Raw genomic sequence first — 20,614 nt, forward strand, 5'->3', positions numbered from 1 at the left:
AGGCAGTGAGAGGCCCCAGCCTCCTCAGACCCTGCTATTGCCTCTGACAGATAAAATCCTTTCTGTTCTCTCTTCTATCTTCTCCTCCCTAACCAAAGTGCCTCCATAGCTGTAGTTGTCATTGAGATGACAACAGCCACAGATGCATTAGAAGCTCTCCTCTCTGCAAAACACCGTCTCCCCCAGTTTCCTCCCTTTCTTCAGCACCTGTTTGTCAGCCCCTTTTAGAGTTGTCTTCAAAGATTCACAAACCAAAGGAGAAGACATTTGGAGGTAGGGTGAGTAGAGAGATAATTCATCTTTGTCTGTCACAGCATTCTCCAAACTAAATAAAGAAATATCAGCTGTGTTTCCTCTCACCATCTGTGGTCACATTGGCAGGCTCTGTGAGGAGGGAAAGTGCAGGAGAATGGCAGAGGTGGTGAGATGGGCTGGGCAAGGCTGGGCTGGGCAAGGCTGAGCGGGCAAGGGGCCGCCAGTGTGCCTGCTGTGGTCTGCTCACTTCCACGTGATCAGAACAATCTTCCCAGATTCTCCAGCCAAGGGATCACGTCTCTCTTGTACAATGACTCTTGTTAGAAATGTCTGTTTGGTGGGAGGGAGTTATACATAAAGATGCAAGTCCTTTGGAACTTACAGTCCAATAGGGGAGGAAAGCACATAAAGGTAAGGTGTGAGCATGGATGTGAAAGGTAAGTGTCCTGTGTTAGGGCATTGTGTTGTGGAGAGGCCTAACCAGGGAAGGGGTCAAGGAGTTTCCCCAAAGGAGGTGACATCCAAGCTAAGGCTTGAGGATGAAGCCAAGAAAAGCCTACCAGGCAGAAGTACATGTTTGAAAAGTACCTGAATGCATTGGAATGGGGTTGGTCAGCAGACTGGAGATGGGAGAACAGTGAGGGATTGTTGCAGCAATCCAGGCAAGAGGTGATGGTGGCCTGGAGCAGGGGATTGGCCATGGGATCAAGAGAAGAAAGGTAAGAGGCCCTCACGAAGTTGAATTAATAAGACTTGGTGAGTATGGTTACACAGGGTAGGAACGGGATCCCCAAATTTGTGGCTTGGACAACTGTGCAGATAGAAATGTCATTCTCTGAGTCAAGGGTTACACTCTGGGCATGTTTGGGCATGGGGACACTTGCAGGTCACAAAGTTTTCAATTTGAGCCAAATTAAGATTGAAGCCAGCCTAGTGGAGTTAGTCAGTTTACAGTTAGATGAATACAAGCCAAGAGCACTTGGTTGTTTTAGAAGTCAGACACAGGGTCCATTCATGGGTACCTGGGAATCTGTAATGCTAGTCCAGATCTCTCTTGGCAGTCCCTGACATCCCAAATCAGAAGCAGATACCTGTTCTGGTATTCTCATTCCTCCCTCTTTCCCCCGACATAGTCCACCTTCCACTTCTCTGCTAGACATGGCTGGAAGGCTGAAAGTTTGGGTTTGGTGGTCTGTTTCCCTTACCAAATTGTAAGCTTCATGGAGGCAAGAACCATGTCCACCTTGTTTGCTGTCATATGGAGTTTTTACTAATGAGCTTCTGTGTGAACAAGGTATAAATGAATGAGTGATCTTATCAATGGGGTATACATTTAAGAGGGACAGAAATTATATTGACTCTGCCATCATTCTGTCTCTCACCTGCATACCTTAAAGCGTGTTCTAACTAATCTCTGTGTCCCTACTCTTGCTCATCTTCAATCTGTTTTCTACTCAATAGTCTAAATCATCTTTTTTAAATAAATGGGATTGTGTGACTCCCCTACTCAAAACTCTTCAAGGCTTTTCACAGCCCTGAGAATCAAAACAAAACTGCTTCACAAAGCACATCAGGTTCTGCTTAGTCTGGCCCCACCCTCCTCTGCAATCTTGGGCCATGCCACCCTGCTCTTGCTCACTTTGCACCCACCTCATGGGGCATTCTTCGTGTCTCCCAGGATTTATATACACCCTTTTCTCTGCCAGCAAAACAATCTCCCTTACCCTTTCCTAGGTTCATCTTTTAGGTCTTTGCTGGCTCCATACTCTAAATTAGAAAATATTCCCCTTTTGCTCTATTCTAGTACTCCGTTCTTTTCCTTCACAAGCCATCAGTCATGAAGTCATCCACTAATGCACTTAAACACTTACAAAGTGCCTACCATGTGCTTGGGCCTGTGCTAGACAATGGTAACTCAACAAGGGAAGAAGCACACAAAGTCCCTGACTCTTTGAAGTTTACTTTCTGTTATCTAGAGGAGGAAGACAGATAATAAACAGAAAACAAAATTGTTGGGGGCTTGGATTAACACGCAGAAGAAAATAAATAGGATGGGGGGACTGAAGAGCATTGGTTCAGAGTGCTGGGGTGGGAGACTTGCAGGCTGAGGCATTGGAGGTCTGTGCTGAAGGAACTTGGGAGGAAGCTGATCTCTCTCCTGTTCTTGGCCCCCTCCCCTCAGCCTGGCTCAGAAAGGCCCCCTCTATTTTTCAGCATAGATATCAAAGTGCTATGGTATTTAGTTTCCTTCTGACACCTTTGAAAGAGTATTGCAGCCATTTTATTATAAAATGGCAGTATTTACAATAACTTGAAATTATCACTTTATAAAATAGTTTAAACTTACAATAAAAAATTTAGATGTCAATTTAGATGTCCTTTTTACAATTAATGTGCATGTTCACAGAATGATATTAATTATTGCTAACATTAATAACAGAGGGAGAGAAGGTATTGAGTGACTAGTGAATGAGAAGCTTACTATATGGCATATTTATTCATGATTATTATTAAAAGCATTATTTACAATAAGACCCACAATATATTTTCATTAATCTAAATCTCATTAACTTATGGTAGGAATGAATAAATGAGCAGAGAAGAGGCTGACAAGAATGAGATTATGCCCAAATGAAAATGAATATGGATACATTGCTGATATGTGTTCCTATTACTTGAAGGTGTAATACTGAGCAGTTCGGAGTAGTCACCTTCTGTTCCTTGCAAGCATGCAAATCAAAGTTTGTAACTGAGACAAGGATGAGCAATGGGTGACTAAGCATCACTTACCAACTTCTTTCTCGTTATTCAGAATGATGAAAATGCAGACTGCGCTTCATAGGAGACTGATATTTCCCAGCTAGCTTTTTATAAATCTTAAACATTCTAATTCTAAGCTATATAGTGCTTTGCATGAATTTGTCACCTGGCTGAAGTAAAACTGCCTTCATATTTCTTACTGACGCTCTCACTGCTCTTAGCACATGGGCTCATGCCTCAGGAGCTGGGGATGAAGATGTGAGATTTTTAAAAAAATTAATTCTCACCCTAGGATATGTTTTCATTGATGAGAGAGAGAGAGATCAATGTGACAGAGAAACACCAGTCTGTTGCCTCCCATACACACCCAGACTGGGGCTCAAACTCACAACTTAGGTACGTGCCCTGACCTGGAATCATACCCACAACCTTTTGGTGCACAAGCCAGCGCTCCAACCAACTGAGCAAACTGGCTGGGGCAAAAGGTGAGATTTTTAAATTAAAATTCATCATTTCCATCAGCCCATGAATTCAGGACACCGCAACATGATCTACCTTTGCCTTAGCAGAAACACGTGAAAGGCAAAAGGAGACAAGAACATCCTGAAAGTTTACGATGCCTTGAATTTAAAGGGGTTTCATGCACACTGAGGCAGGTGTTGCTGTTGCTCTTGAATCTCCACCTCATGGTTCTGTTTGGAGCAGATAAAAATCTAACAACACATTTTTTGGAGCTCCCTGAAATGTAGGATTGGGGGCACAGTTAGTTTCTGCTGTTTGATGCATTTATGTGAAATTTGAAAGATGCAAGTGAGACAGAAGTGTCCATCCTGAGGCTTCAGATGGCCTCCCCTGGTCGGGACTTCCCTGCAGCAGGTTCCAGGAGTTCTCCTCCAGCTTTTCGTGCACCAAGAAGGAGCCATGGAATTGGCAACTTCTTGACTTTATAATTCCTAGATCACAGCTTTGGGTTCCATGTCCGGGTTCCACGTCCGGGTTCCACGTCCAGGTCCCTGGTGTGCAGGGGCTGCTTGGGCAGTGACAGCGGCTCCTGCCCCAGATGAGCATTGCTCTAGGGCGGCTGAGAGGAGCTCTCTAAGGACTTGCTTCCTTCTGCTCTAAAAATCAGTCCAAGAGACTTAGCCTAGAATCTGCACTTGCAGATTTTTTGTAAGTACCTTATTCTTTGCTCTAAATCCCTTTTTGCTTAAAATAGCTCTCTAGGTTTCTGTTTTTGCACTATGCCCTGACTGGTATACTGATATTTTGAATTCTCTTTTCTTGATCGTTTGGAGGTTTCTTTTTGTTTTGTTTATTTTGTTTTGTTTTGTTTTTTACTTTTTCACAAATCATGCAGTATAGTAAGATTAATGACAGCGGGAGGAATGTTTTTCTTTTGTAAAAGGAGAGAAAGGTGGTTATCAAAGGGGATGTGGGGAAGTAAAAAGAGCGTGACATCGCCACAGGAGGCACAGTCCACAGCAGATGTTTTTGGAGTGTGTTGGATGTTGCTAAGGCAGATATTGATTCCTTTCTATGTACCCATGCTCACAGCCTTTTGGAAAATCTTCATGTACAACACTTCTAGATGTACCTTCGCTTGGAGACTCGATGTTTTCTAAAAAATTCTGTAGAAATTCTCACTGGAAAAACTAAGATTTAGCTGTCAGTAATGAACCCTCCAGTGTGCATTGGTGGGTTAATGCAGTTTCTGAGGAACAAACGTTTGTGATTTGATTTGCAGAGGTTGGAGGAAGGCAAGGAGCAAGGGTGGGGTCTGACTATGCACTTAGAATGCAGAGAAATCAGAGAGTGACTACTGGAAGGTAAAGAGGCTCTAAGGCAGTTTTTATCAGAATTGTATTTAACTATTTAATTAGTTAACTGCAATGTTTAACATCTATCCAGTGCCCAGGACATATAGTGCCCTATGAACAGTTGTTCAGCAAATTAATGAATAGTTTTAAAGATTGGAGGAGGCGCTGAATGGTGTGAGGCTAGTTTTGCCCATTTCAAAGCAAGTTTTAGAAGACATTTAATGAGAGACAGGCTAATCGGAGGCAATGCTGGCTTTAGAACTCTGAGAGCTAGTCACAGGCTGGCCTACCAGCTGTACAGCCCTGGAGAGTTGCTTAACCTCACAGACCTTCTTACCTTTGGACTGAGAAAAAGAAAATTACAAAGATATGGGAATCATGGTGTTGTTGTGAAGGGTAAATGAAACAACATAGGTGGAAGAAATACTTAGTACACAGAAGGTACAATATATATAATATCATCTTGTTCAAAACTGTGTATCTTATTGTGTATGTTTTTTAAAAAATATATATGCTACTCAAAAGTTAGTAAAAGATGTTGATGTTTAAACTGTTTCAACTGAATTTTAGTTTTACGGAGAGCAAAATTGAGCAAAAAAGCAATCCTTTGTCTCTACCAAAATAAAAAATAAGCACAAGTTAGCTGAAAATAGAGCAAGGAGGAACGAAGTAGAGTAGTCCCCCGTATCTATGAGGGAACATGTCCCAAGATCCCCCAGTAGATGCTTGAAACCATGGATAATATTAAACCCTATGAATACTATGCTTTTTCTCACACATACATACCTCTTTACTCAAAGGAAGCACTTTGTGGCCTCTCCTTGGCATCTCTGAATTGCAAGCACCACTACTTTTGCTTTTTGGTGCCATTAGTAAGTAAGGGTTATTCGAACACAAGCACTTAATACTGTGACAGTGGATCTGACAACTGAAATGGTTACAGAGTGACCGAAGAGCGGGAAGCCGCTGCAGTGTGGGTGGCTGGACAGAGGGCTAAGTCACATTACAGGAAGAATGGAGTAGGATGCTACTAAGAAAGGTCCTTGATTTAAAACTTAAAAATAGTTTATTCTGGAATTTTCCATTTAATATTTTCAGACCACAGTTGCCGTGGGTAACTGAAATCACAGAAAGTGAAACCATGGATAAGGGGAGACACTGTACAGCAAGAAGAAATTCTTGACATGAATGTTATAAAACCTGGGGCAGGTGACAAAGAAGACAGCTGAATTTCTTTCCTCCATAATGGTCAGAAGTTCTGCCAGAGTGCAGGAAAATGAACCAGAGGACCCTTAAGCAGTTATTTTATCCTCAGCCTTCTGATGTGAGATGTTTGGCTGTTTACCCTGCCAGTGACTGGAGCTAGTTCCTTAGATCTAGCTTCTCTCTTTCATCACCTACCATTTTAACATGTTGTACTCACTCACTCGCTCACTCTCCAACAATCAGTGTAATTAAATGATTTAATGTCTGATGCAGAGTCAACATCAGAACTCTTGGCTGTCTGTGGAGACATTTACAAATGGTGGATGGCTTTAAAAGTTTATAAAAGTCTTTTTTTTCTCTCTCACTTTCCTGTTGGAGCCAGGTGGAGGCCTGTGAACTACCTGACAAGCCTTTATAGAGTAGAAGCAGAGTGGTGGCCCCTAAACTATGATTATCCCCTGGCCCACCCAGTGGAAGAGAGAGAGACAGAGAGACAGACAGACAAGCAGGCAGGAAGGCACCTGTCATTTCAGCTTGTTTGCATCTTCAAAAAACAACTGAGAGTTGTGTTAAAATTAGATCATACTCAAGGCAGTCGGGGTTGAGGAAATTAGTTGAATGCTTCCTGGGTAATTGTCAGTCAGGATGTGAAGGGTGTGCTGTACGTGAGAGAAGCTGATAATAAACAACTCAGGCAGCCAGAAATAAACACCCAGCTCTTCTCTTTCTTCTGTCTTTCAAAGGCTCCTTCACATGTCTGTGTCTGACTTTCTCCCTCTCTTCTTCATCAGCAAAGGTGATTGTTGATGTCCACTAGTTTGTGACACAAAGGAGCCTTTGGCCGTGAACAGATCTGTAGTATTTACTGATTGTCCAAACTCTTGAGGCTCTGGATTGGGCCAGCAGAATTAGATGTGGGCCCTGTCCCATTGGGTACAGTGTAGGGGTAGTAATATGCACATAAATAACTACAGGTAAGAATAGAAAGTGATCAAAGGGGCAAAACAAAATGCTATGGAAGCCAGAGGGGAAAGTAATCAGAGGCACTTCCAACTGGAGAGGGCCCCTGAATTGCTCCTGGAAAGATGTGCTGGTTTGGATATCACAGTTTTAAACATAACCCAGGGTGAGCCAATCAGTGGCTCCTATTGGATGGATGCTAAGTTGCATAAAGTGGAAATAAACCTAGAACTTAAGAGGAAAAGTAGGCCACTGGGGCCTGGAGTTCCAGGCTAAGGCTGATAAGGCTTTGGGGAAAATTCTATGCTACTAGGGTCTGGGATGGCTGGGAGTGGAAAAGAGGCAGGGAGAAAAAGGGGCGATGACAGCCTGGGGTGGGGGAGTGGGGCTGGAGACAGGATGGCCTGTCAAGGATGAGGCAAGCAGTCGCGGCTGCTACCAGCAAGTTACGCCACCGATAGCAACCAGAGGATCCTGACTGCCCACAGTGTCAAGTGTCTCACTCTTGGCCAGTCCTCCAAGCCTCCCATGGTCATCTCCAGCCTCTCTTCCGCTTCCGGCCCTCTACGTTTATGCTTTAGCAACATAGTTCCCTCAACACACATTGTTTTGGATCCCAAGTGCATTTTCTCACCCTCCTGCTCTGCAGGTAACTGCACTCCGTCACCCATCCTTCTAGGTCTCTATCACCAATGTCACATCCTCTGTGAGTATCCCATCTCTAAAGACAGAGTAAGGATATTTGACAATCCCAGGGATGATACCTTAAGTTCTGCTTCTGGAACTCTCTGGGGAAATAAATAGAAAATACACTCATGTGTATGGCAGGGAAGGGTGGATTAGAAAGCCCAGTCTTTCCAGTGGGGACAGAACCTGAAGGACAAGGTGCATGCTTGTTGTCCCCTCTCCCTGCCTCCCCCCTCAATTAGACTCTTCATAATCAAATAGGTTGTGCTGACAGGAGCTGCAGCTCATCTCTGTTGGGTTTCAGCAGATGATAAAATGACAGTAAGATGTACCATATTCTCCAAAAATGTCCCCTGGGGAGAGTGTTGAGGGAGAGTGACTGATTTGGTTAAGCAGTGATGTGTTTTAGGGAGAAGACAGAGGAGCCAGAAGAATGGAGTAAAAGAGGAAGTGAAGGGGGAAAAGGTAGCAGAGAGAGAAGGAGCCCCCTCCCCAAGCTGTGCATGGGCTCTTGTGCTCTACATAGGGGTTCATTTGTCCATGAATAAACAGAGGGCAGACACCCAGGCCACCAACAACTCCCAAGAGATATTGGGAAACAGGAGTCCATGGCTCCCTTTCCTGAATGGCAGGATTTGTTCTGGGAGGGATCCAATGTAAGGAACTCTCTCTGAGGACCCTGCTTCCCTGAAAGGTTAATCCATTCAGTGGAGGCTTGGGAGAGCTGCAGCTTCAAATAAGGAGAAATCAGCTGCACTAGAGGAGACTGGCTTGGAGGGGTGAAGGTCTGGGAAATACCTATTCTCCACCAGCCAGGAAAGCAAGTGCGTGGCATGAGACTGGCATGGTGGGAACTAGGAATCAAGTCCCCTTGGCAGCACTGGCTAGTGATAAAAGGTCCAGTGGAGCTTGGAGCTTCTTTCCCCAGCCACCTAGCAGTCTGCTCAGAACTGCTCCAGTCAGGACTTGGCCAGAAGAGATGGGGAGGGAGAGAAAGAACAAGTGCTAATGAAAAGCAAGACCTCAGGAGGGAAGGCGCAGGTCCTTATCAATGCCCAGTTTCTGAGTAGTCCCAGATTAGGTGTTTTATTAGGATCTTTTCTTCCCCTTCCAACCCACACCTGAGAACTATTGTCTGGAGAGGAGAGGGCTGATAGAGAAGTCTTACTCAATGGAGAGAGAGAGAGACATAAGTGCCAGTCTCCTTTGCCACTGTGGGCCTGATCCAGAAGCTATGGCCTAAGTTGCCAAGGAAGAGACCTAGGATCATGAAAAATAAAAGAACATCACTGCACATAGATGATGTGAGGTTCTGGTGTGCTTCCATGGAGCCCCTTCAGAATCACCACACATCTGGCTGTAAGGATTGGGTTGAAGGGATGTCAGGGATTGGGAGCAAATGCTCTCTTGTTGAAGGAGAGAGCCTTTTTCTTGTGTCTCTTTTAGATCCCTAAATCATCTTGACAACAACATCAGTCCTGTGGCTTTCTCTGGTGAGAGAGAGGTACCAGTGTGATTTTGTATGGGAGAGTCTTACACAGATCTGCTCCTAGGCAGTGGTGACAACGGAGGACATTCAAGCCCTGGAAGGGGCTGAGGTTAAACTCAGGGCCCAGGAAGGGCATGGGCCATGCTCCAAAGAGAAGATCTGGGATTAAGGACTGAGAAGATGTACTGAGTTAGAGAAATGGAGGAAGCAAAGCAGGATCACCAGTGTAGGCTGAAGATTAATCGGAAAAGAGTTGGAACACAGGGATATAGAAAAATGGAAAAAGGCATCCTTTTTTTCAAGGCCTTTTTGTACCATCTGCCAAAAAAAAATACTATAAAAATATATACCTGTTCTGGCTACAAACGTGAATGGTGCACCTCTGTGGTTGTGCAGTGTACAACCTGCATACCTGTATACTGCAACCCTGATGCCAAATATATTAGGACCTTGTAGAGATAGATTAATAAATAGAAATTTTAGAATGCTTTTCTCTGTATGATGTGATATATGTTCCCCTTTGCCATCCCTTCAAGAACCTTTAGTGGGAAAAAATTACACTACTTTTTCATAGCTTTTGGAGTTAGATTTGTTTTTCTTTTTAACTTGGCACTGCATGAAAATAAGCCATAAGGCTGAATCTGTAAGGTTCAGATAGATTTGGATGGTGCTTGTTTTCTCACACAGACACCAGGAAGTGTACTCCAGGACTGATGACACCTTGGCCTCAGTGTCACAGTGACCAGCCTCTAAAGTCCAAGGTCTCTCCTGTTTCAGGGAAGCAACAGGTCAACAGAGTGCTTTCAGGTCTGTCCTATGGGATCTCTTATCCATGGTTTCAATGTCTGAAGCTAAATCATGGAGAATGGGGTCATGATGAACTAAAGTTCTCAGTACAACTGGAAAAGCTGGTCTGAAAACAGCCTGTCCATACAAGGGTAGAAAACCTGAACCTGAGAGCCAATACAAATGTGGGAGCATCTTGAAACCAGAAAAGCTGCACACCAGGTGGGAAGGGGGTGTCTGAAGGACCCTGGAGCTCTCTGCTTCTGTCTAATAACCCCAGCATAGCACATGTGGGCTGGGTTCATTTAAAGAGGCTCTGCAAGGACAAACACACAGAGGAGAGCAGCAGGGCTGGTGTGGCCCCCTGCACTCCTGCCGAGACCTGCCTTGCTGTCACAGAGCTCCTTGGAGGATTGCTGCGGGCCAGGCTGCTTAGAAATGCTTTGGGAGTAGATATAATGGGGAAAGGCAGCTGTGTTCAAAGTCAGTTGAGAGCACCAGTCAGCTGGGGACTGGCCTAAGTCATTCTCCCTGAGGGTCTACGACCTTTCACCTTGGTCCCTCTGCAGGAGGCAAGGGAGGGAAGGGTGCTAGGGAAGAGATCAGAACTATGAATCTCACCAGCTGGCTAAACAGGATTATGGTCACATAATAAATTCAGGGCCAGGAATGTTTATGAGGCTCTCAGAAGCTGCAGGAATAATATCATTTAGAAAACATTTATGCTCACCAGGAGAAGGCAACCCCTCCCCCTTTTATTTATGAGGCATGCTGGGTAATTAAGTGAGAGCTGGGAAGGGAGGAGGTTGGGAGAAGATCACCCCTAAATAATCCTGCTTGGTGAAGCCACCATCTGGGCTGTTGTTTAGGAGGGATGGTCCCCATATGGCCGGATAGTTTATGAGCAGTGCCTGGATCTGGGGGTTGAGGAAGAAATACCTAAGAAATATAAATGGACTCACACAGCCATGATCTGAGCTCCTGGAGAGCAGGAACCATGTCTTATTCATCAGTGGATCCCTGGCACTAAGCACAGTACCTGACATGATGAGAGTTGCTGAATGCATGTTGTTGGATAAATTCATTCATCTGTTCATTCAAGAATAATTTAATGACTTCTACCATGTGCCAGATACTGTGTTTGTGATGTCCTACTTTATAACAATGAACAAAGTAAAGCTCGTGGAGCTACGGTCCAGTAGGAGAATTAAGCATTGAAGAAATAATAACTGAAATGAGCAGTTCACTGTGGTTGACTTGACTTTCTCTACCTACTACAGCTAAGGAAAAAGGAAAAAAAAATGGAATGAATTAAGGATAATTAGGCATGGTGCCTTGCAAAGACAAGTTATTACAGGGAAACTTGATAACTAATTCAAGGTAAGAACAAAGGCAGGCATTCTTCTAGTATAAAAAGGTTCAAAAGTTATGTTGGTAGGAGGGCTTTGACTTGTGTGCAGGCCCAGAAAAGGCCATTAGCTGGTTCACCCTCACAGGACTTGATCTCTGATTCAGCTGTATGTTTCCATATGTGACCAAGGAAAGGGAGGGGAAGGTGGAAGCACATTGCCACCCAGAGTTATAAACCAGCTTGATGTTCTCTCTCCTATCCTCCACTGTACAACTCAAATTTCTTCCTCATTCCCACCCTTTCACCCACAGCAGAAACTGGTGACTCTGTCTTCATCTGAGACCTGAAGATTTCTGGGCACCAGAAAGACCATTGCCAATTGAAATGCTGGAGTCATATCATTGGGAACATTGTCTTCTGATTTTCAGAATGTGAGCCACAGACTCAGGATGACCTTTCAGTCTCACTCAGTCCATTAAAGTATAAAGTAGTATGTTTCAAAATATATTTCTTTATATATAAAGAGAATGTACATTTATGAGTACCCAGCCCTAATCAGTGTGGCTCAGTTGGTTGGAGTGTCATCCTGTAGACTAAAAAGTCACAGGTTCAATCCCCGCTTGGGGCATGTATAAGAAGGCAGGCAATCGATGTTTGTTCTCACATCTCTCTCTCTCCACCCTCCCCTCACCCACCTCTTCCTTTTTCTCTCTAAAGCAGTTAAAAAAAAGTGTCCTCAGGTGAGAATAAAAAAATCTAAGTGAAGTATGCACCCTCAGTCAACACTATTTACCAACTATAAAGATGTGTATTTGGGAGTGTGGGTATGCATGGACACATTGGTTGCTATGAGGGAATCAGTCAATGCAACTCAGAGCTTTGGTCCTGTCTGTGTGATCTGGAATCTGAGGTACCTTTCTCCAAGACAGCCTTCATCAATGCCTCCCTTCCCTGCGTGCATTCCCTGATGAAGTGCACACCTCTCTTTGTCCAGGATCTGGCTGCAGTCACTGACTTCCTTGATCATTGGAATGGAGCAGAAGTGACCTCATGGACTTCAGAAGCCTTGCAGCTTCCCCTGTGCCTCTTTGAATGCTGACTTTGAACCATCCCTCATGGGGAGCAGCCTTGAGTCCATGCTGTAAGAAGACAAATCCATGTGCAGTGGTCTTGGAGGACGAGACATGATGTGCAAAGACAGGCCAGAGAGCCAGGAGGCACCAACACAAGAGTGAGGAAACCATCCTGGAAGTGGGTTTTACCTCACATGATGCCAGAAGATTCGGAATTCCAGAATTCCCAAACCATGCAGTTGTGAGCTAAGACAAATTGTTGTCTCAAGCGACTATGTTTTAGGCAATTTTTTTTGTATGTGTGTGTATTAATAGATAACTAGAAAGAGACCCACAAAGCAGGAGGTCCTTGCTGCTAGAATCCTGACTCATTTGAGCAGCAACTCTAGCAAGCTCTGAGCAGGCTCAGTTCAGCCTGAGGCTCCTCTGTTGAGAAACAATTTCAACAGAGCCATCCCCAATTCTGGAAGACCAGAGGCCAAGTCCTCCAACTCACGCCCTCCTGATTCAAGCTATCAGTGTCTCTCTGAACTCACTTCTGAGCCTCCATTCCCTGGTCTCAACTACCAGTGTGCTCAAAGCTCCCAGGCTTGGCTGTCCTGGTGCATGGATGCCTCCAGCCTTTGCTGCTAGAATGAGCCCTAGGGGAGGGCATGGGGTCTTGTGAGGACAGGATGCCAGGACCAGTGCCATGTGGAAGGAAATGGCTGGGGAGGCAGAGAGTAGCAAGAGGACATTGGGCTCTCTCAGCAGATAGAGTCTGGGGAAGGTAGGGGGCATCAAAAATCACTCAGTGGGTACTACTTCAGAGGAAAGTGTTTTATGCCATTAAGTAATACCAAACTGGGCTTTATGAGTGAAGTAGAGTCTATCTTTGAGACTTAAAAAAGACATTTACCGTCAATTTCTGCTTAGTGCTTTACTTAAGTTATTAAGCTTCCATTTCATGCACAGATGATTTATGCAGAGAATGCTGCAGTTTAGTTTCAGCAGGCAAACAGTGGCCAAGCTAGTGCCTTCCTATTACTCTGGTGTCAGTGCACAAAAGGATGTTGAACACAGTTCTGGCAGATTAACAAATTAGCTCTGCTGCTATTACCTAAAGTATTGCCAAACTGTCAGGGAGATTCTAAAACTCCAAGGTTGAGAGACAGCAGAGAGGGAGCTAGATGGCAGCTATCTGAGCTGCCCCATCTTTGCTGATTCCTTGGTAAGATCCCGGGAACTGTGATGCTTTCCAAGTGCATACAAAGCCGCTATATAAGAGTCAGAGGTCGCTCTCTTTCAGAAGCAGCCCCGAACCAAGCATCTTCAGTTCCATAGCATCTGTGTAGGAGCCCATTGACCCCTAGGTAAGAGGTCAGGTACCACCAGAACCTCTCATTTCTTAAGGAACCTCAGGGTGCACACCTCTCTGCTATTCAGGACACTTTTAAAATCACAGACCTAGACCTTTTTCTTCCCTCACAACTGATCAGCTTGTCCTCAGCCTTCAAGTGTCATTGTAGGATTAAAAATCTGGAAGACATTTGACCCACTTCATTCCACCTTTCTCTTTGATCCTAGTTTATCTTAATAACTCTAACTTTAGAGACAGGTAAAGTCAGCGGGAGCTTATGGTGTTTTAGTGGCTCCAAGTATCTCACCTTCTGGGCTTGCCACACCATCTGGGACTCTACCATTTGAGAATTTGCCTTCCGAGGTAACATATTGCATCTTTAGGAATCCTGTTGAATTTCAACTAACCCAACCATGATCCCACATACGCCCTTATTAGCCATTAATGTTCCAATCTTTCTCAGCAGTTGGGCCCCCACATGACCACAGCCCCATGAAAACATGTCATTCATGTATTTTCATGGCTAACAGCATCTACACTGCTCTCTCTGCCTTCCCAAACTTTACTAAATATTTCTGGCTTCTGATCTTTTGTTGCCATTTCTCTATTTATGGCTTTACTTCACATCTACCTTCACATGCTTTGTCAACCATGGTTCAGAATTTCCCCCAGCTGCTCTCAGACAACCTGGGTAAACACCAGGCTGGTTACCTGGGATTGTGCACTCCTAAAGGCTTCCCATATTAGCCAGGCCCTCGAAGGGGCAGGAGAGCCAGTGTGTTAGGACTGATTAGCTGGGCTTTGCAGGTAGAGATGCAAACACTGGGAAAGGCCTTGGTGGGCTTCAGGGCTGTTTCCAGGTTTGAGCACTAGCGCTGGGTAGACTGGGCTGGGGGAGGACACGAACATGGAGAACTTCAAAGGCAATCTCACGCTCTCCACAATGTTGCTCACAGGCAGCCCATTTTATTATAATCCTGGCTCACAGCCTGGGGGTCCTTTTCACTAGTCAATCCCAGGCCAGTCACTGAATCAAAGGGGTTACAGTTGGAAGAGCCCTTTCTCTTGCAAGATCAGAGAGGTAAAGGGTATTGATGAAGACCACAAAGCTGTTGAGTGGCAAACCTGGAGGCTGCCCTCAGTGCCCCTGCGGCCATCTCCCTCTCTGTTTGTTCTCAGGCTGCTGCCCTCTTAGGACAGCATCATTTCTGGGATGTAATTCATGTTGGCAACACCTGCAGTGCCTCTAAGATACAATAATGACTGCACAAAAGAGAATAACCTGGGCTGCCTATGCAGATCACACCCAGACGGCAGAGGAGACTAGACTGTACCAACAAGTATAAATAAGTTTACCTGATAGTGGGGATGGGGACAGTTTATGACCAATCAATTTTTTTATTCTCTATGTACTTTCTGTCTTGCTCAGAACAGTGCGTGAAGTATTTCCAGCTAGGCAACCCCTGGGAATCTGAGTTGGATTATGAGCATTTATCTACCTACCTCATAAACATTTTGGGCACCTGCTCTGTAATATGTATTGAGAATCTAACAGTGAACAAGACAGCCAAGGTGCCTACATTCAAAGACCTTATAGCCTAGTGAAGAATTTTGATCCATCAGACATAGATCAATGAGTGCTGTGATACAGAGAAATTCAGAGTGTTATGATAGGGTGCCCATACAATGTATTGTTCAAAGCAGGATACTCAGAAGAATGAAAAAGTACACCATTAATGATTATGTCAGGACAACAGGTGCAAATCAAAACTGTTCTGGGAAAACAGTGACACCTTGTTACTTTAGTTATGGAAATAAAGAGGGAGAAAAATAAAAAAAAATAATAAGATGGGGTGGGGGATCAGGGAAGCCTTACTAAAAAAAGAGAACTTACAATCTGACTTGAAATAACTTTACTACAGTGAGGATTTCAGAATGCATTGATAAGAAAATTGTAAGTATGTATCAGAGATTCAGAACCTAGCTTTAGTCATCTTATCCAATGGACATGTAACTGCTTTTCATTTGCCCAGTGCCGCTCCCTCCTCCATGGCATCTCCATGCCCAGGGTGAGAGGGTCTGTCAATAAGCTTTCCCTATATACATCCTTCATGACGCAAAGCTAGAGAGCACCAGGCATAAGCCCAAAGTGCAGAAAGTACCCCTCACCCTCCAATATAATTAGAATGTCCTCCCTTTATCCTAGATGAATGGTCAGAATAAAATCTCTTTTCCAAGTGTCAGATAATGTCAGGTTTTCTATCTTTTCAATAAAGTTTTTACCCTTGGTTGAATCAATACTTTCCTGTAATTTTTTTTTCTAATGTGACTTCTCACCTCTCTTCCCCTCTCTTTTCTTTTCTGACTTTTATGTTTCTTGTCCCCAAGGAATGTCTCTAATGTTTTTTCCACTACTGATCTATTCCCCATCACTCATGTTCTGACCCATTGCCATATGGGCATTCTCCAAACCCACACTGGCCTTTTTCATCCATGAGACATCCTCATCCATAGCAAAAAAAAAAGGCAGAAACTGATATACAGGTATCATTGGGAAAACAGGTCCATTTGCTGAAGTGACTTGCTAGGTTTCAAACAGAATTATTAATCAATTAAGATCCTGCAGAGGCATTACTGGCTAGGGACCTGCTGATCACAGCTGCAAGGTAATGAAGAATAGAGATGAGAGTCCTCTCAGATGCCATGGTGGGTTAGAGTCTGGTGGGGAAAGCCAGGGGCCAGTGGATGTGATGAGAGGATAGTTGCAAGAGCCAAGAGCTCTCATTGTCTTGCAGAAACTCAGCCTCATCCATCCAGACTTCTTTGATCCAGGGAGGCCTAGGATGCTTCTGAGAGTACTAGGTGACAGTCAGATATAGGCAACTTTAACTCACATAACTATCTCACCAAACCCAAGAAAATTTAAATTTGCAATTTATAATTAGTCTTGCCCTGATGTTTAGCTTTATAAATAAGTGAGGTAGGGGCCCTTAGGATTTCTTGTTAAGCTCCTTCCCACAATTAAAATTAAAAAACAAAACAAAACAACAAAACAGGTAATATTGTGTTGGTGAAATGGAATTTGCTATAAAGGGCAGATTTTCTTATTTATTATTAAGTTATAACTGACACAATATTATATTAGTTGCAGGGGTACAACATAGTGATTCAACATTTAGGTACCTGATGAAGTGATCGTAATAACCATCTGTCACCATACAAAGTTATTACAATATTATTGACTCTATTCCCTATGCTGTATAGCATATCTCTGTGATATATTTATTTTATAACTAGAAGGCTATACCTCTCTGGTGTGTGGTGGGGAGATGGGACGGGAGGGAGAGGGGACAGGGATTGTGGAATTGACTCTAAGGGAGACAGAGAGAACTACCACAGAGGAAAAGGCTTCTGAAGAAAATGGGAAGCCTTTTATGCACATCAGTAAGCTCAGAAGGCAGACAGAGCCTAACCAACACTGTGGGACATCATGAAAGCCTTCTCACCACCAAAGAAGACATTCTAAGCAAAAGCAATTTTTCAGAGGCCTTTATATTTGGGTCCCTTCTGCAGGGCCTCTGGTGTGGAGGTCTGCATACTAACAATTAAGAATGAAAATTGAAGGTGAAAGAGGAAAGTAATATGATTGATGAATTCTATTTGGCCAAACCACTTATATGCATTCAATATTGAGCAGCTGCAGACAGACACTGAGAAATAGCCACAATTCCTAATGCCCCAAAGAGGCTTTTCTGGTGGATGCCAGGCTGAGGTACAGAGATGATGGGAAAACTGACTCAGAGTCAGGTAGGAAGGGGCTCAAGGTCAGGCAAGGTCAATGGCAGTCATTGTCTCCCTCTGCCCCACACCCACTCCAGCCCACTCACCCCTCCATCCTTAGAAAGAGACATGGTAGTTAACACCAGCCCTATAGGCCATTATATCTGAATATTCTTTGTAATTGGCAGTAATGAAGCTTTGTATCTGTGTGCAATTTATTTTCAAATGTGAGACTTCAGTCCTTCTCAACTAATCCTTTTGAGTATCTTAACAAAATACCATTTGAAAATTATAAAGAAAAGGTACCCCAATGAAATAAGCCAGGTTTTTATTCCACTTGCAAGGTAGTGCCCAAACAGTAACTACTCCCATGAAAAGGAGCCGCCCCTTAAAAACATGCTTCACACGTTTATGGCAAATGCAATTTTCCTTTGGTTCTTTGTCAAAAGCTCTGACGCTTTTTAAATCAGCAGAATGAAGGAGGATTAAGATGAGGAACAACTGGCAGTGGCATAACATCAACAGGGGGAACCTGAGCCCCCGAGGCCAGTGACCCCAGCCGGCATGAGCACTCAGCAGGAACTGGCTGCTGGTCTGAAACCAACATTTGCTTCAAACTCTGGGGTCAAACAGGGTGATTATGACCTGAAATATGAAGGATTTAAACAACTCAGACCATTATTTCTGGTTATTACCCAGACTTGTGTTTTCTAGGGAAGGGTTGATAGCTTTGGTTTATGAGAACCAATTAATGCCTGACAGATTCCTGGAGGCTCTCTAAACTCATTCTCATGTCTTCTCCCTCAGCATCCACCATTTCTCTCTCTCTCTCTCTCTCTCTCTCACGTGCACACACACACACACACACACACACACAACATGACACAAATATTCTTTCTCTTGGACCATTAGAGACTAGAAAACAGGTGCATTCAAAGCAAGCATATAGCATAAGGGAGAAGGGGAGAGATTTCTAAAGGATGGGAGTCCCCAGGCTACTTGAGTCATGTAGCACTTCAGAGCTGAGAGAATCCTTGGAAACCATCTAGTTGAGCAATTTCCTTTTATAGCTGCAGAAGCTGAGCCCCAATGATGAAAGTTAGTGACACAGGTAGTCTGTGATTTTCTAATTTTCCTTGTCAAAAAAAATTATCTTGCTCACAGCCTACCTAAGCCCCTCCATCTCTAGCCTAAAGCCATAATCAGATGTCATTCTCTGTACCTGTACCTTGCATGTTCCTGAAGACCATTATGCCCACCTACTTTCCTCATTCCAAGCCGTGATTTCCCCTAAAGGACAAGAAGAAGGGGGAAAGCAGTCATAGGTAAGAGCATTCATTTTCCAAGTTGCCTCCCGAAAGGTCATCTAGCCCTTCACATCACTGATGAGAAAAAATTAGATCAAAAGGGGTGATGTGATTTGAAAAGAGTCTCACACACAGCTCGAGAAAGCCAGGCAGAGACCAGATCTCATTCTCAAGTTCTTAATCTGTCTGCTCCGAGTGTCCCACTCCACTCTCTGCTGGAAACCCAGCTCCAGCCCAAGCTCCATTTTAAGCTCATTGCAGGGAAAGTAAAGCTCCTGGCTTCAACCCACAGTTGTTGATGATGGGAAAGAAGGGGTTGTGGAGGGCGATGGGAAAAGGAAGTCACAGAGCCCCAACCCCAGATCTTTCTCCCCTCTGCTTAACACAAACTCAAGCCAACAGAGGAAAGCCATAGTGAGGTCACTGCATTCCTGATGGATAAAGAGCATCTTTGTCCACTCCTGCCAGGCCGCTGGCTCCAGGCTGACTCAGGCTGGTGGCCTCCCGCTGAACATTTTCTACCCGCTGAAAAATGAGCATTCTCAGAATCTCAGGACTCACACAGCTGTGAAAAAAAATAAAAACATATAGACCCACAGAGGCATACACACACACACACACACACACACACACACACACACACACACACACACACACATTCCACACCTCGCCTCTAGGAGCAAACACTGTGGAATAAACATGCCTGACATACAGCTTAACTGTGTCTCTGAAAGAAAAAGATTCTAAAATCTTCTTTGTTGCCACCATGATCAATGTTCCAAGGTTTGGTAATCTCTAATATTCTTCTCTGAAAAATCTGGAATAATAAAACCTACCCTGAGCCCTGGCTGGTGTGGCTCAGCGGTTTGAGTGGCAGGCCTGTGAACCAAAGTGTAGCTGGTTTGATTCCCAGTGTAGGACACATGCCTGGTTTGCAGGCCAGGTCCCTAGTAGTGGGGTGAGTGAGAGGCAACCACACTTTGGTGTTTCTCTCCCTTTCTTTCTCCCTCCCCTCCCCTCTGTCTAAAAATAAATAAATAAAATCTTAAAAAAAACCCTTTCGTGTTTAAAAAAAGAAAAAAAACCTACCTTGACTGATTGTTGTGGGAATGAGAGAAAAACAAAATCCCTTAAACTAGTGTCTGCATCTATAAAATATAGTTTTTACTGTCATAATTACTTGTTGGGGCATTCTTCTAGTTCACAATCATATCTCCTCTCTCTGCATCTTATTTCTTATTCAGAGACATGGGTGTGTTCCCTTCCAGAACACCACTGGCCAAGTGATGATGAAAGGGATGATGTCAGGAGGCGTATGACCTAAAATGGGCCAGCTGAAAGCCCATCTCTGCAAATTCAGAAATGGGGCCAAGCAATATTAAGCTTTCTAGGTGGTCAGGACTGTAACATGCAAACTCGAGGATTCTGGGCAACCATGTACAGTGCATACTGGGGAGCAGAAAAAGCATGTCTGCAGGTCCAAGAGGAGACAAGCAGAAAGACAGAGCTATGGCAGAAAGAAAATATTGGCAGCACCCAGCCCCTTTCTTCCTGGGACCCAGTTACTTTTGTTGGCTTTCACAAGGCAACCCTGTAGCCTCGCATCTCTGTTGTTCTCCTTACACTAGCCTAAGTTAGTTTCTCTTACTTATCATCAATTAGTCCTCACTAGAAAATGATGATGATGATGGTGATGATGATGATAACAATGATGAAACTACAGTGATGATTACAGGTGATCTTTGAGCATGTGGGGTTGAACTGTGTGGAGTCACTTATACGTGGATTTTATTCAATAAATATA

General features: G+C 44.1%; 1 pseudogene; it reads right to left on the reverse strand.

Annotated features, from left to right (window-relative positions):
* LOC129086135 (ADP-ribosylation factor-like protein 1) overlaps positions 1–14,093 on the reverse strand; it is a 39,400-nt pseudogene extending 25,307 nt beyond the window's left edge.
* Between the last annotated feature and the right edge of the window lie 6,521 nt (positions 14,094–20,614).

This window comes from Pteronotus mesoamericanus, unplaced genomic scaffold (assembly GCF_021234165.1).
Source record: "Pteronotus mesoamericanus isolate MK-2021 breed Mesoamerican mustached bat unplaced genomic scaffold, CSHL_Meso_final scaffold_36, whole genome shotgun sequence".
Taxonomy (NCBI): Eukaryota; Metazoa; Chordata; class Mammalia; order Chiroptera; family Mormoopidae; genus Pteronotus; species Pteronotus mesoamericanus.